Source organism: Sebastes umbrosus, chromosome 4, assembly GCF_015220745.1.
Source record: "Sebastes umbrosus isolate fSebUmb1 chromosome 4, fSebUmb1.pri, whole genome shotgun sequence".
NCBI classification, from domain to species: domain Eukaryota; kingdom Metazoa; phylum Chordata; class Actinopteri; order Perciformes; family Sebastidae; genus Sebastes; species Sebastes umbrosus.
The window spans coordinates 21,873,264-21,885,374 of record NC_051272.1 but is presented as its reverse complement, the minus strand read 5'-3'; the positions used below and the strand labels follow the sequence as shown (position 1 = coordinate 21,885,374).

At 41.5% G+C, this 12,111-nt stretch overlaps 1 protein-coding gene across 17 annotated transcripts in view; it reads right to left on the bottom strand.

The window, feature by feature from the left end:
* LOC119487470 (neuronal cell adhesion molecule-like) overlaps nucleotides 1-12,111 on the bottom strand; it is a 97,856-nt gene that overhangs the window by 64,594 nt on the left and 21,151 nt on the right. The window lies entirely within an intron of this gene.

Below are 12,111 nucleotides of genomic sequence, written 5' to 3'. Positions count from 1 at the left end.
GTGAGGGGAAGCTTATTTATTGCCGACTCCTCGCCGGTATTATTGCGACCGGTTTTAAAAGAATAGACGTGAAAAAGGTCTTTTGGCGTCCGTTAGCTATGGATGCAGAGGGCAACAATGGTGGGAGCTCTCCCTTTGAAAGAGTCACTATTCTCTGGGCCCGGCCCTAAATAATGCTCCTCTCATTACAAAAGCACACAAAATGTAACATTAGCTGCCTCAAAGCACATTGTCCATCAAACTGAACAATGATTTAGACTCCAGTATCTAAAAAACACTTTTTAAACATGTTTTCTCCTCTCAGTTGCAGTGGTGGAAAGTAACTACGTGCACTATTGCTCATGTACCAATACAATCCTGAGGTACTTTACTTGAGTATCTCTATTTTGTGTTACCTTACGCTTGTTCTTTACTACATTTCAGAGGGAAATATGTACTTTGTATTCCACTACATTTATTTGACAGAGATAGTTACTAGTTACTTTTCAGATTAAGATTTTACGTACAAAAACATGGTGAGCTTATAGATTAAACCAGTGGTTCTCAACCTGTTTGGCTTGGGGGCCCGTGTTTTCATTCAATTGTTGTTTTCAAAAGAAATGCGAATTAGGTGCATTTCCATCAACTGGTTTGGAGCAAATAAACTCGGGTACAGAGAAAAAGACATCCACGTCCAGCTACACTGTCAGAGACAGAAACACTGGTGAAATACACTTAGAGATAGAGATAGAGATTCATTACTTTATAGTTTGATTTGATTGGTCTAGTTTTAATTTTTTTTTTCATGTCAGCTAATGCCAGGTTTCATGCTTTCCGGAGACGAAGCGTTTCGAATCCTATGGGAATATCCATGAAGACGCCGGCAGCAGAAACAGCTGATCAGTCATGTGAGTTAAATGTTTGTTATGTCAGAATTTATTCGGCTAAGGGGTTTCCATAACCCATTTAGCACATCAACTCTTTTCCGACAAAGGCAAAAACCACCTCAAGCGTTGCGTGAAAATGTGCGCAAAACTAATGTGCGCATAAAAATACGTGAATGGAAATACAGCTAGTGTCCCTCTTTGCTCACCTTCAGATTTGTCTTGTGACCCTTTGGAGGGGCCCGACCCCTTAGGTTGGGAACCACAGGACTAACTGTAAATAAAGTAGTTAAAACTAGCTCCACCTCCACCAGCTTTAACGGTAAAATGCCGCTTACATGTTGATGCATTTTACCGCTGAGCCGGTACTAGTAAATTTTGCTGATATAGTTTTAGTAGACTTTTACTTGCAATGGAGAATTTTGCCTTTACATAAAGGTTCCCTGCAGTGTTTATGACCTCTAGTAGCACTACGGAGCTGTTTTTCTATGAGTGGGTCCCCGTTTTGTTTATCACCCAGTGAAACGATAAACATACGTGTCTGCCAATGGTGTCACACTATTGCGTTTTGTTGCGTGACACTGAATGTAAAACATAACTTTTATTATTTGTTAACATGAAAACCTCACAGGGTGCCTTTAAGCAAAAATATCATAAGTACTGCTCGATTGTTTCCACTGGCTTAGTGTTCCTAGCAGGTTTGGGAATAGCCACTTAATAATCCTACAAAAGGCATATGAATCCTGTCTGCTCCAGTGGGACACGCTCAATGGCTTCACAACATGCTCATTGTTGCATGCTACAGCGAGTATATAATTTCCACCCACTTACTGTGATGAAACCATCAGCCTACGGACTCGTCAGAGCTTCACTGGTGGTCAAGAGACCTGAAACCTCTGCGCCTGGAATTCCACCTTAATTCACTAATGAAACGTGGTTTTCTACGTACACATAACTCATCACGTTAAGCTTCTCTCAGCATCTAACGTCACAGCATGAGAAGCCATTCATTTACAAAAATGTATCGTAAATAAAAGCCTTCACAGTGGCAGACATGTTTGGGAGAGATGATGGATAGCGGCGAGGTGTATGCATTATGGTATGAAATGAGTGAAAGGGCCATATTTCATTGAGCGAGGGGCGTGATTGACCAAGTCTAATGGGCATTATTTCTGCACACTGACTCCGTTGAGAGAGAGACACTGGGCGAACCCTGCCAGCCCACCGTTCCTTCAGACTCAAACTGAGATAGGACCGGCGCCCTCCCCGCTCTTTGTCACGACACCAATAGAATAACGATATTTCAATGGCAAACTGCATATTTCAGTGGCAACTTTTAACAGAACAAAGTTCACGCTGCGGTCTAGACCAAGCCCTCCTAACTAGAGCTGCACGCTGTCTGCATGTGTGTGTGTGTGTGTGTGTGTCAGTGGGTGTTCGCGGTGAGGACTCCTATTCAGAAATGTGAATGGGAGTGAAATATGATTGGCTCAGGGAGAGAATGAGGGGATGGGTTCAGAAGGCTATCGAGGCAGGGTGTGGTGGGGGGGGGAGGCTTGTGAAATCCTTCAGACAAGTACAGATGATTTAGCCCTTTTAAGTTTGCTCCTAATGCATTCCTATTCCTACAAGCAATTCTCAACGCTTGTTTGTTTGTTTGAGTACTCTGAACACGTTTTCAGGTCACATCGAGTCAGTAATTGTTTAAATGTGATTCTCTATCAAGTAATAAGCCGTGACAATAACCCTGATAACACAGACACGGCACTGTCCTCGCTTCGTTTTGTCCTCGTCCATGTCTGTATCAATTTTCGCCTTGTTAACTCTGGCTGAACTCATTACAGCACAAATAACGCTGAGGACTCTGGTGTCGGACGTATCGCGTAGCAAGACTATCATGATAACTTGAGGTATCTGGTTCAAAGAGGAGCTAAGTGAATGAATGTCACATTTAAGGAATAAAAAAAAGGAATTGTGCCAAGCAGTGATGATACAGGCATCTGATCTGACGATGTAGAAAACAAAAGCAGCCGGGGTCTTAAGGGAATTTACATGAATTACAGCAAGAGGCTCATAGGGACGGTCGCGACCTCTCCTTGGATTTTTGAAACTAAACAAGACCCCGATCCCCGCCCATCAACACACACACACACACACACATGCACACACTGGTGAAGAAGAATGGTGTGACTGGTTACCATGGAGCCATGAGGCTCAGTGACAAGGCTGGAGTGTTAACATGCTCACAGACAACAGAGAGGATGATGGAGAGAGGCAGAGAGAGAGGCAGAGAGAGCGCAGTAAAATAAAACAAAGAAAGTGTAGAATAGGAGAGATTTACCACACGCAGGCAGCAGACCGTCCCTGAGGTTAAGGACCTGTAGTGTTCACGTATCGTATTTCTTTTTAACTGAAAGACCCTCACTGACACGAACCCAAACACCCAATAGTTCAACTTAACAGAAGCCAGAGCAGCTCTGGTCTCTTTTCTCTTTCCTGTTTACAGCATCAGTTCTGTTTCTGTGATGCACATTCAGTGGTGGAACGTAGTGAAGTACATTTACTCAAGTACTGTTCTTAAGTACAACTTTGAGTTACTTGTACTTTACTTGAGATTTTCCATTTTATGCTATTTTATACTTCTACTCCGCTACATTTTGGAGGCAAATATTGTACTTTTTACTTCATTACATTTAATTGATAACTTAAGTTACTAATTACTTAAATATCTGAATACTTCTTTCACCCCTATGCACATTGTTGAGGGATAATTCAGTTTTATTTCATTTTGGGTCTTATTTTTGTAATTTTGGTCATCATTCCTTTCATTAATAATAACACTGTCACACAAGTGTGAATGCAATCGCCAGAGATAAAAAGGTTAACGTTAAGCTATAAACAAACTACAACATTTCATGAGCGTGAGTATACACAACGAGGCTGTAAAGGTGGACGAGTTGGTGTGATGACGCTTAGCCCCATTTAACCACTTGTTAGGAAACTGCCTTTTTTAAGACACATAAAAGCTTCAAAATCCATGAGTGGGATATTTACTGATATATTTATATTTATATATATCATAGAACAAAACGTTAAAATCTCTTCAGCTTGTGTTAACCACAGACATCTAACTAAAAACCCATCGACCTTCCTGCACCCCTCTATAATCCCTCATTGCACCATGTGTGCACTCAAACACAACTATAGCAAGTACAGTAGCTCAAAGTTAAACCAAGAAATCAATATGTAAACTGTGATGGATGTTGACAATGACCAGTTTGGGAAATAATTTGACTGTTCCCCTTCGTTATCTCTTTCAAATAAATTACTGGGGATTTGTTTACAACTTGTATGATCGTCTGAATGCTCCTGTTTATTTCCCTGTTGCACCAATGGTATCGTAGCCGATGGAAACTAATGACCAGATTTCCAACAATGAAACCAAAGTTGTAATAAATCATAGTTTTTAAGGCTTGGCAATCCCACTCAATGGAAATCATATGCTTTGTATTTCAGAAGAACTAAAGAGCAAATACACTAGTTATCCACATTGTTTTTGTTTGACTGTGTTGTTCCCCAAGGTCTCTTTAGGTTTGTTTGTATTGTCTGTTGTTTGTTATGTTGCACAGCCTCCCTGTGCAATGGAGAATTATCACTGATATTTCCAGCTCATTTGGAATTTTAACCATAGACGGTATATAAGAGGTAGACGTAGTCATCGTGACATCACCCACTGGTTTATCAACTACCGTTTTGAAGCCTTGAGTTCGGCATTCTGGCTGTCGCCATCTTGGTTTTTTTGCAACCAGAAGTGACACGAGAGGGTGGAGTTAAGTACAACCGAACGCTGACTAAGACATTTTTAGGCGACCGAAATGTTACAATTAACTTTCATGAACTGAAAACACACTGTGAAAGGGTTAAAGTTTTAAGATGAAAACACGAACAACTCCCAGACCGGACAACGCCGTAGTAGCGACCTGTCAATCACAAGGTAGCCACGCCCTAAAGCATACCCTGCTTTATGGTCTATTTGACTCTAAATGGGACCATAATTTACTGAATAAACATCATGCTGTATTGAAGAAGACTTGAAACTAGACCATAAACTCATGTTTACAATGTTTACTGAGGTAATAAATCAAGTGAGAAGTAGGCTCATTTTCTCATAGACTTCTATACAAAATGGACTATTAGAAAGAAGGCAAGTTTAAGGCACCTTTACATTGGCTTCACTCTTCAGACTCGGAGGTTAACCACTGGTTTTAACTACGAAGGGATTTAGATTGTTGGCTTGTTTACAACCTGTCTGATCATCAATGCTGTTGTGTTCTGAGATTTCAACAATTAACTTGATGACTACAATGTTATCACAAATTATTAAAAAAAAATGGCCAAAATTGAAAAAAATAAAGCGAAGTTGTAATAAACCAAAATTCGCTTTAAGGATAGACCACCATCGCTGCTTTGGAACCAACAGAAACAAGAACCCCTCCTCCCTTGGCTATTGTTAGCTCACCATGTTCGAGCCAATGACTTTGAGTGACTTGCCAACAATAGCCATACAGTATATGGCAATATGGCAACCATTCATGTGGTAATGAAGCAGGAGAGGAAGCACTACAGCCTGGTTTGATACAGTGTGTGTGTGGGGCTTTCCTCCAACAACAGAGAGCACCAGCTGAGGAAGTGAGGGGAGGTGGAAGACATCCAGAAGAGAGAGAAAGGCCCACTGAGCAGGTCTCCTTCTCTATATGCTCCATACTGTCACCCATAAGAAGATCATCTTCGGTCCAGCGAGCATCCGCGGCCGTCAATAAACACACACTAGCACCCACACGCACACACTCTCTCGCTCTCTCAGTATGTACATGTGTGCTGATCCCTGCATCCATATGTGTCCACAGAAGGTGCAGGCATGTGTGCGCCTCCTTTGCTTCCCCACCAGGACCAATTTCCATCCGCCGTCTGTGTGAGAGTGTGCGATCGATGCTGCACGGGGCGCGTCATCCAGGCTGTTCATTACTGTTGGCAACACTGCAGCCAGAAGCAGCACAAACAACCTGCCCCACTGACGCATTACACACCAGTCATGGCCGGATGAATGGACGTCAGTTTTATTTAACGCCGTGCTAAAGCATTCACCCGTTACTACAGAGAAAGCAGAACTTGAACGGTGGTGGTTTTTGCTGCCCGCCTGTCATTACTGATGAACATTTCATCCGTTTTCATTAGTTTCATTAGTGAACCACAACAACAGCTGAGAGCTCCTGGTGTCATCTTTTGAAGTGCATGTTTGAGGCAGCGGGAGGGGAATGAGATTCCTCCTCTTCTTTATCCTCACCCACGCTGTGTGTTCAGCTCTCACACCACCTGTCTCCTCAGCACAACCTGAGCCTCCCAAGACCATATACATATCCACACAAACTCAAACACAGTCTAACAGAAGTGACGTAGTAGTGCTGTCAGGTATTCAGTGCAAAACAAGATTCAAAGCCGAAATTATACTTTCCACATTCGCAAATATGCGAGGGTCTGTGTGACGTATATTTCATACCCAAGGGGGTGTACATGTAGGCTCTGTGCAGACATCCGTGTACCTCCAATTTGTTTTGCCACTATGCTACAAGTGGTAACGTAGTGATCTATTGCATGTGTGGAACACGTCCTCCAAACAGACTCCATAAAGTAGTACAAGCAGAACTACTACACATCCCTGGTGTCCACAGTTGTCAATGTCGTAAGTAGAACCAAGGCTATACAAGCAGCTCTGTTAGTACTGAAGCACAGCGTGCATACTTACATGCTCTAGCCATAGACTGTATAGAAGACGTGGACGTAGTCACAGTGACATCACCCATTGGTTTGTTGACTGTGGTTTTGAAGCCTTTAGTTCGGCATTTTGGCCGTCGCCATCTTGGTTATTTGCAACCAGAAGTGACACGAGAGGGTGGAGCTAAGTTCAACCGAACGCTGAAGGAAACATTTTTAGGCGACCAAAAAGGTTATAATTAACTTTTATGAACTGGCAACACACTGTGAAAGGGTTAAAGTTTTACGACGAAAACAGGGTCAACTCCCAGACCAGACAACGTCGTGGTAGCAACCTGTCAATCACAAGGTAGCCACGCCCTAAAGCATAGACTGCTTTATGGTCTATTTAACTCTAAATGGGACCAAAATTTACTAAATGAACATCATGCTGTATTGAAGAAGACTTGAAACTAGCGACTGAGACCATAAACTCATGTTTACAATGTTTACTGAGGTAATAAATCAAGTGAGAAGTAGGCTCATTTTCTCATAGACTTCTATACAATCAGTCTTCTTTTTGCAACCAGAGGAGTCGCCCCCTGCTGGCTGTTAGAAAGAATGCAAGTTTAAGGCACTTCAGCATTGGCCTCACTTCTCAGACCCGGAGTTGCCCACTGGCTCTAGCATGCATACTAGCATGTCGATGTTTAGCAGGTACAATGTTCACCATCTTAGTTTAGTGTGTTTTCACTAAACACAAAGCACAGCTGAGGCTGATGGGAATGTCATGAATTTTTGCAGGAATTTAGTCATAAACTAGAGAAACATGAAGGTGTGTTCCAAATTTTACGACAATGGATCCAATAGCTGTAAAAGACATTTCACATAAAAACCACAAATGTCAGCCTCATTGTGGCGCTACATGAAAAGTCAGGGCATCCCCAAAGTCAGTAGGATTGATTCTCTGGGAGCCATGAATGTCTGTAAAAAAACATTCATGTCAATTCATCTGATAGATGTTGAGATATTTCAGTCTGGACCAGAGTGGTGGACCAGCCGACGACAGCCTGGAAACTACAGTAAGCACCAAAGCAAGACTACCAACAGGTAGAAAAGAAAAACAACGAAGACTATAAATAGGTGTGTAGCCCAATGTGTATATGAATATGCAGCCTTTCGCCTTCGGATTGCAGTAGTATACCAACCTGCAGTTTACTGAATGAGCAGAGAAAGGTAATAAAGACTTTACTTTCTACAGGCTTCACCTCAAATACACAACGACACCAGAGAGAACTACTGAGATAAAACAGATGGTAAACCAAAAGCAAAGAGGAAAAACCTTGAAGCACCTGCATCACAGCAAAAGCTTCATGTTTAGCACTTCGCATTTTTTCAGAGACAAAATTATTTGCTTTTTAGTGAGTCCAAAAACTGTCAGTCTGATCTTTCGCCTCCCACTCCTGCTCTGATGTGAAATCCATATTGCTCAATGAGTCAACCGCAAAAAAAACAAAAAACAAAAGCTGAGTAAAAATAACAACTTCTGCTCACTCCTTCAGTACACACACACAGATATTCTTATAAAAACATGTAACTTTGATCGAAGTGGAACAAGCTGCAGACAGCTGGCGTGGTGGGAGTGTCAGTGACGTGGCATTGTGTTGAGGTGTGCTGGGCCAGTGGAGAAGGAGACAGCGCTGAAGGGTTTAATCAGCCTGTCTACGGCAGACTGATGCACACACACACTAACACACACACACACACACATTATGTTGCTGCAGGTGCTGAGATAAAAATGCAGAGGCAGGGAGACAGAGAGAAATATAGGAGAGAGAGAAGGTACGCCAAAGGCAGGAGCAAATGAGAGGAGCAGAAGTGAAGGCCAGTGGAGGCGTTGGCTGGTTATGTGTGTGGACTGAACAATATACTGTATATATATATATATATATATATATATATGTGAGTGTTAGTGGGAAGGGAGAAGAATGTGTGTACGTTTCCTGCAACATGAATCCGCAAATGTTTGTGTTTGTATGTACGTAAGTGTGAGGTTGTGTGTCTGTTTGGCATACGAGTACATCACTGAAACATGAATCCCCTGTGTGAGTGTGTATTAGTGTGTGTGTGTGTGTGTGTGTGTACACTGTAAATTCTCAAATAACAGCCGGGTGAATGGCCGAGACAAACAAATACAGGCTGGACAAGCTGTACAAAACACTGAGGGGACGGAAAAATGACCTGTATATAAAGGGAAATTAGAAATACAGGTCTGTCCACCACAGGGTTAAAAGCAGGTGCTGGGAATCTAGTGTGTGAATTTATTAAATATAATTATTATTATTTTAATTCATAATATTTTTGTGTTTGTTTTTAATATTTCTCATTTATTTTATTTTATCATTATTATTTTTTTATTATTTAACTTTGTCTTCTCCCTTGTTTTTGAATACTTTGTTTTTCAATTTACAGTTACTATCGGTTATCATATATGTATATATATATATATATATATATATGTACATATTACTTTATTTGTTATGGTTTAGGTTGCTGTAGTCATTTTTCTTAAAAGGTGCAGTGTGTAGGATTTGGCATTTTGATCTAGTGGTGTGGTTGCATATTGCAACCAACCCCTTCGCTCACTCCTCCCTTTCCAAGACTGCCATAACGTGAGCCGCCGAGTGCAAAACCGTGGTAACGCTGTTCGCCTCGCTCAGAGGCCATCCTCACCATAATAACACTACTTTAGGAGCAACGAAGTTCAGACGGCGGCTGGCGGTGCCACGGTGTTGCACTCTGCGGCTCACATTACCGCAGTTTTGCAAGCGTGTCGGAGAACTACAGTGGCCTATGTAAAAACGTGAAAGGCTCTCTCTAGAGCCAGTGTTTGATGTAGCTGTGTAGATATGAAGGGCTCATTCTAAGCTAACATAAAACACGATTCTTAGTTTCAGGTGATAATACACTAATGAAAACATAGTTATGAATATTATATTCCATTTCTGGTAATAGATCCCCTGAAATGTTACACACTGTTCCTTTAAGGAAACAATGAAAACCATGATTTAAAAAAAGAAACAAATACAGGCCTGTTTCTGAGTCTCTAATATGTTTCATTAAAGGTAAACACAGGCCCTGACCTAAGGCACTGTCTTTGCAATTTCTAACTGGCCCAGTGGAGGAAGACCAGACCTTCCTCCATCCCTCTCAAGACTCCTCACCCTCCTTCACCCTCTGCCTCTTTTCTCATCCTCCCTTCTCCTTCCTCATCTCTTTCCCTCCCTTCTCTTCCCGGACTCCATGCTCCGTGGTGCAGGTGACAGCACAGGGACAATGGGATGATATCACTGGTCGGGTCCCAGCAGCTTGTCTGCATGCTGCACAACAACAGACCGCCGCATCTCGACTGTGGCATATTGTGAAGTTTGTGGGAGACAGAAAGGAGTACAAAGAGCTAGAGAGAGACAGAGGGTGAGAGAAGGAGGGAGACGGAGGGAGAGGAAAAGAAAAACAAACTGCACAACTGAAGATCAGTGTATGTGTACAGTATGTGTGAACACTGGTGGTCATGTGTGAATGCAAACTACACTGAGCCTATATAGCCTGTGTGCCTATAGCTGAATCTGTGTGGGCAGGACTGCAGACTGTGCTGCCTTTTAATTACAGCACTGCTCCTTCCTCCTCTCTGACAACGTCTCACACACATACATAAACACACACACACACACACACACAGTAAACAGCACACTGCACACCTGCCATGAGGCAGATTGGATTTACACTGCATCAATAATTCACCCTCACATATATCCCCAAACACACACACACAAAAACACACACTCGACACAGGTTGTTTTTGAGTAACTGATAGCATTTAGACGAGGCAGTGGTCACAAACAGGGAATAAATGTGGTTAGAGGCTAACACATGTCCCACCATCATTACAGCACAAATCAGCTCCGATATTAAGTTGATTATGAGCGGCGTAAGCACAGACAGTAAGGAGACTTTTTTGGGAATCGAGCCGTGCTATTCTTAGAAACACCTGAATAAAAACAACATCCCTGGGCTTCCTATTCTCCGGATCCGTCATTACACTTCATCTGAGTACCAGACACGCTGCTGGAGAGAGGCTTTCATCTCCTCCACTGTGTTGTGCATTAGGCACAACTTCAGCTGCCCCTGTTTTTGGCAGCTGAGTACAGGATGCAAATGGGCTTCTCTTACTGTTGTTCTTTTTCCACAGTCAGCCGATACCTTTTATATCTCAACTGTGTAATTAGATGTGGCCAGTTATCGTTACAGGAAGCATCTGTCCTGCATTTACACAAATTTGTTCTCTTTGAGTATTAAGAGATAATACTAACAACTATTTTAATTATTGATCATCTGTCAATTTTCTGACATATGTCAAATCACAATTTCTCAGGGCCAAAGCGCATGCTTTCAAATTGCTTCTTTTGTTCAGCTAGCAGTTCAACACCCATAGATATAACATTTATATTAGTATAGAACAGAGTAAAGCAGCATATTCTGACATTTGAGGAGCTGAAAATAGCAAATATTTGGCATTTTTGCTAGATAAATGACTAACTGATAACCAAAATAATTGGGGATTACCTTTCGGTTGATCAACCAATTGATTAATATGCTAAATGTTTCGGCAGTAGTATATATACCACCAGCCGTCCGCACGAAAAGGCGTATGAATGACACAAAAATGTGTAGGTGGATTGGTCCAACAAACACAGGACCGGCAACCAGGAGACCGGTGTTTTGGTTTGTAAGTTACATTAGTGACGTGTTTTTAGTGAAGTTTGTGACATGTTTTCCGTACTTCCGTTACGTTGTTTCCGTACGTATTTTACTTAGTTTACGTACTTATTTTAAGCCCAACCATGATGTTTGAACTAAGTGGTTTTGTTGCCTAAACATAACTGTGGATGTTACCCTTGTTTTGTTGCGTGGCGTACAAATGACAAAAACAGTGTTAACTCCGCCTAAATGCATTTATTTGATTTATCAAACGTAACTCTTTGACATGGCTGGTTTACCTATTCAAGATAATATAAGGTGATACGGAAATGAGAGTAAAAAGTGGTCATATACATTTATGCACAAATTCGATTTATAGACTATTGTGAATTGGGTCATGATGGTTTATTATTTTTAAAAGTGGGTCCCCCGAAAAGAAGTTTGGGAAACACTCCATTAAGGTATCCCAGCGTAGCGCAATTTTACAAGTGCGGCCCTGTTTTGTTTATAAAACCTGTTATTCTGTTATTTGGCGCACAATTTTTTTTGCCAATTTTAAACATGAACACGTTATCTGAAATAGATGTATTAAAGTAGATGTTTTTCTTTTGGTTTTGCGTATGTGTTCCTGGAAAATATCTTGTTATATTTTTTATGTTTGGGCCAAATGTTTGGCTTGAGAGAAATAAAAGTAGCTAACTATAAGACTACAAGGAATTATGATTTAACTGAATGGCAT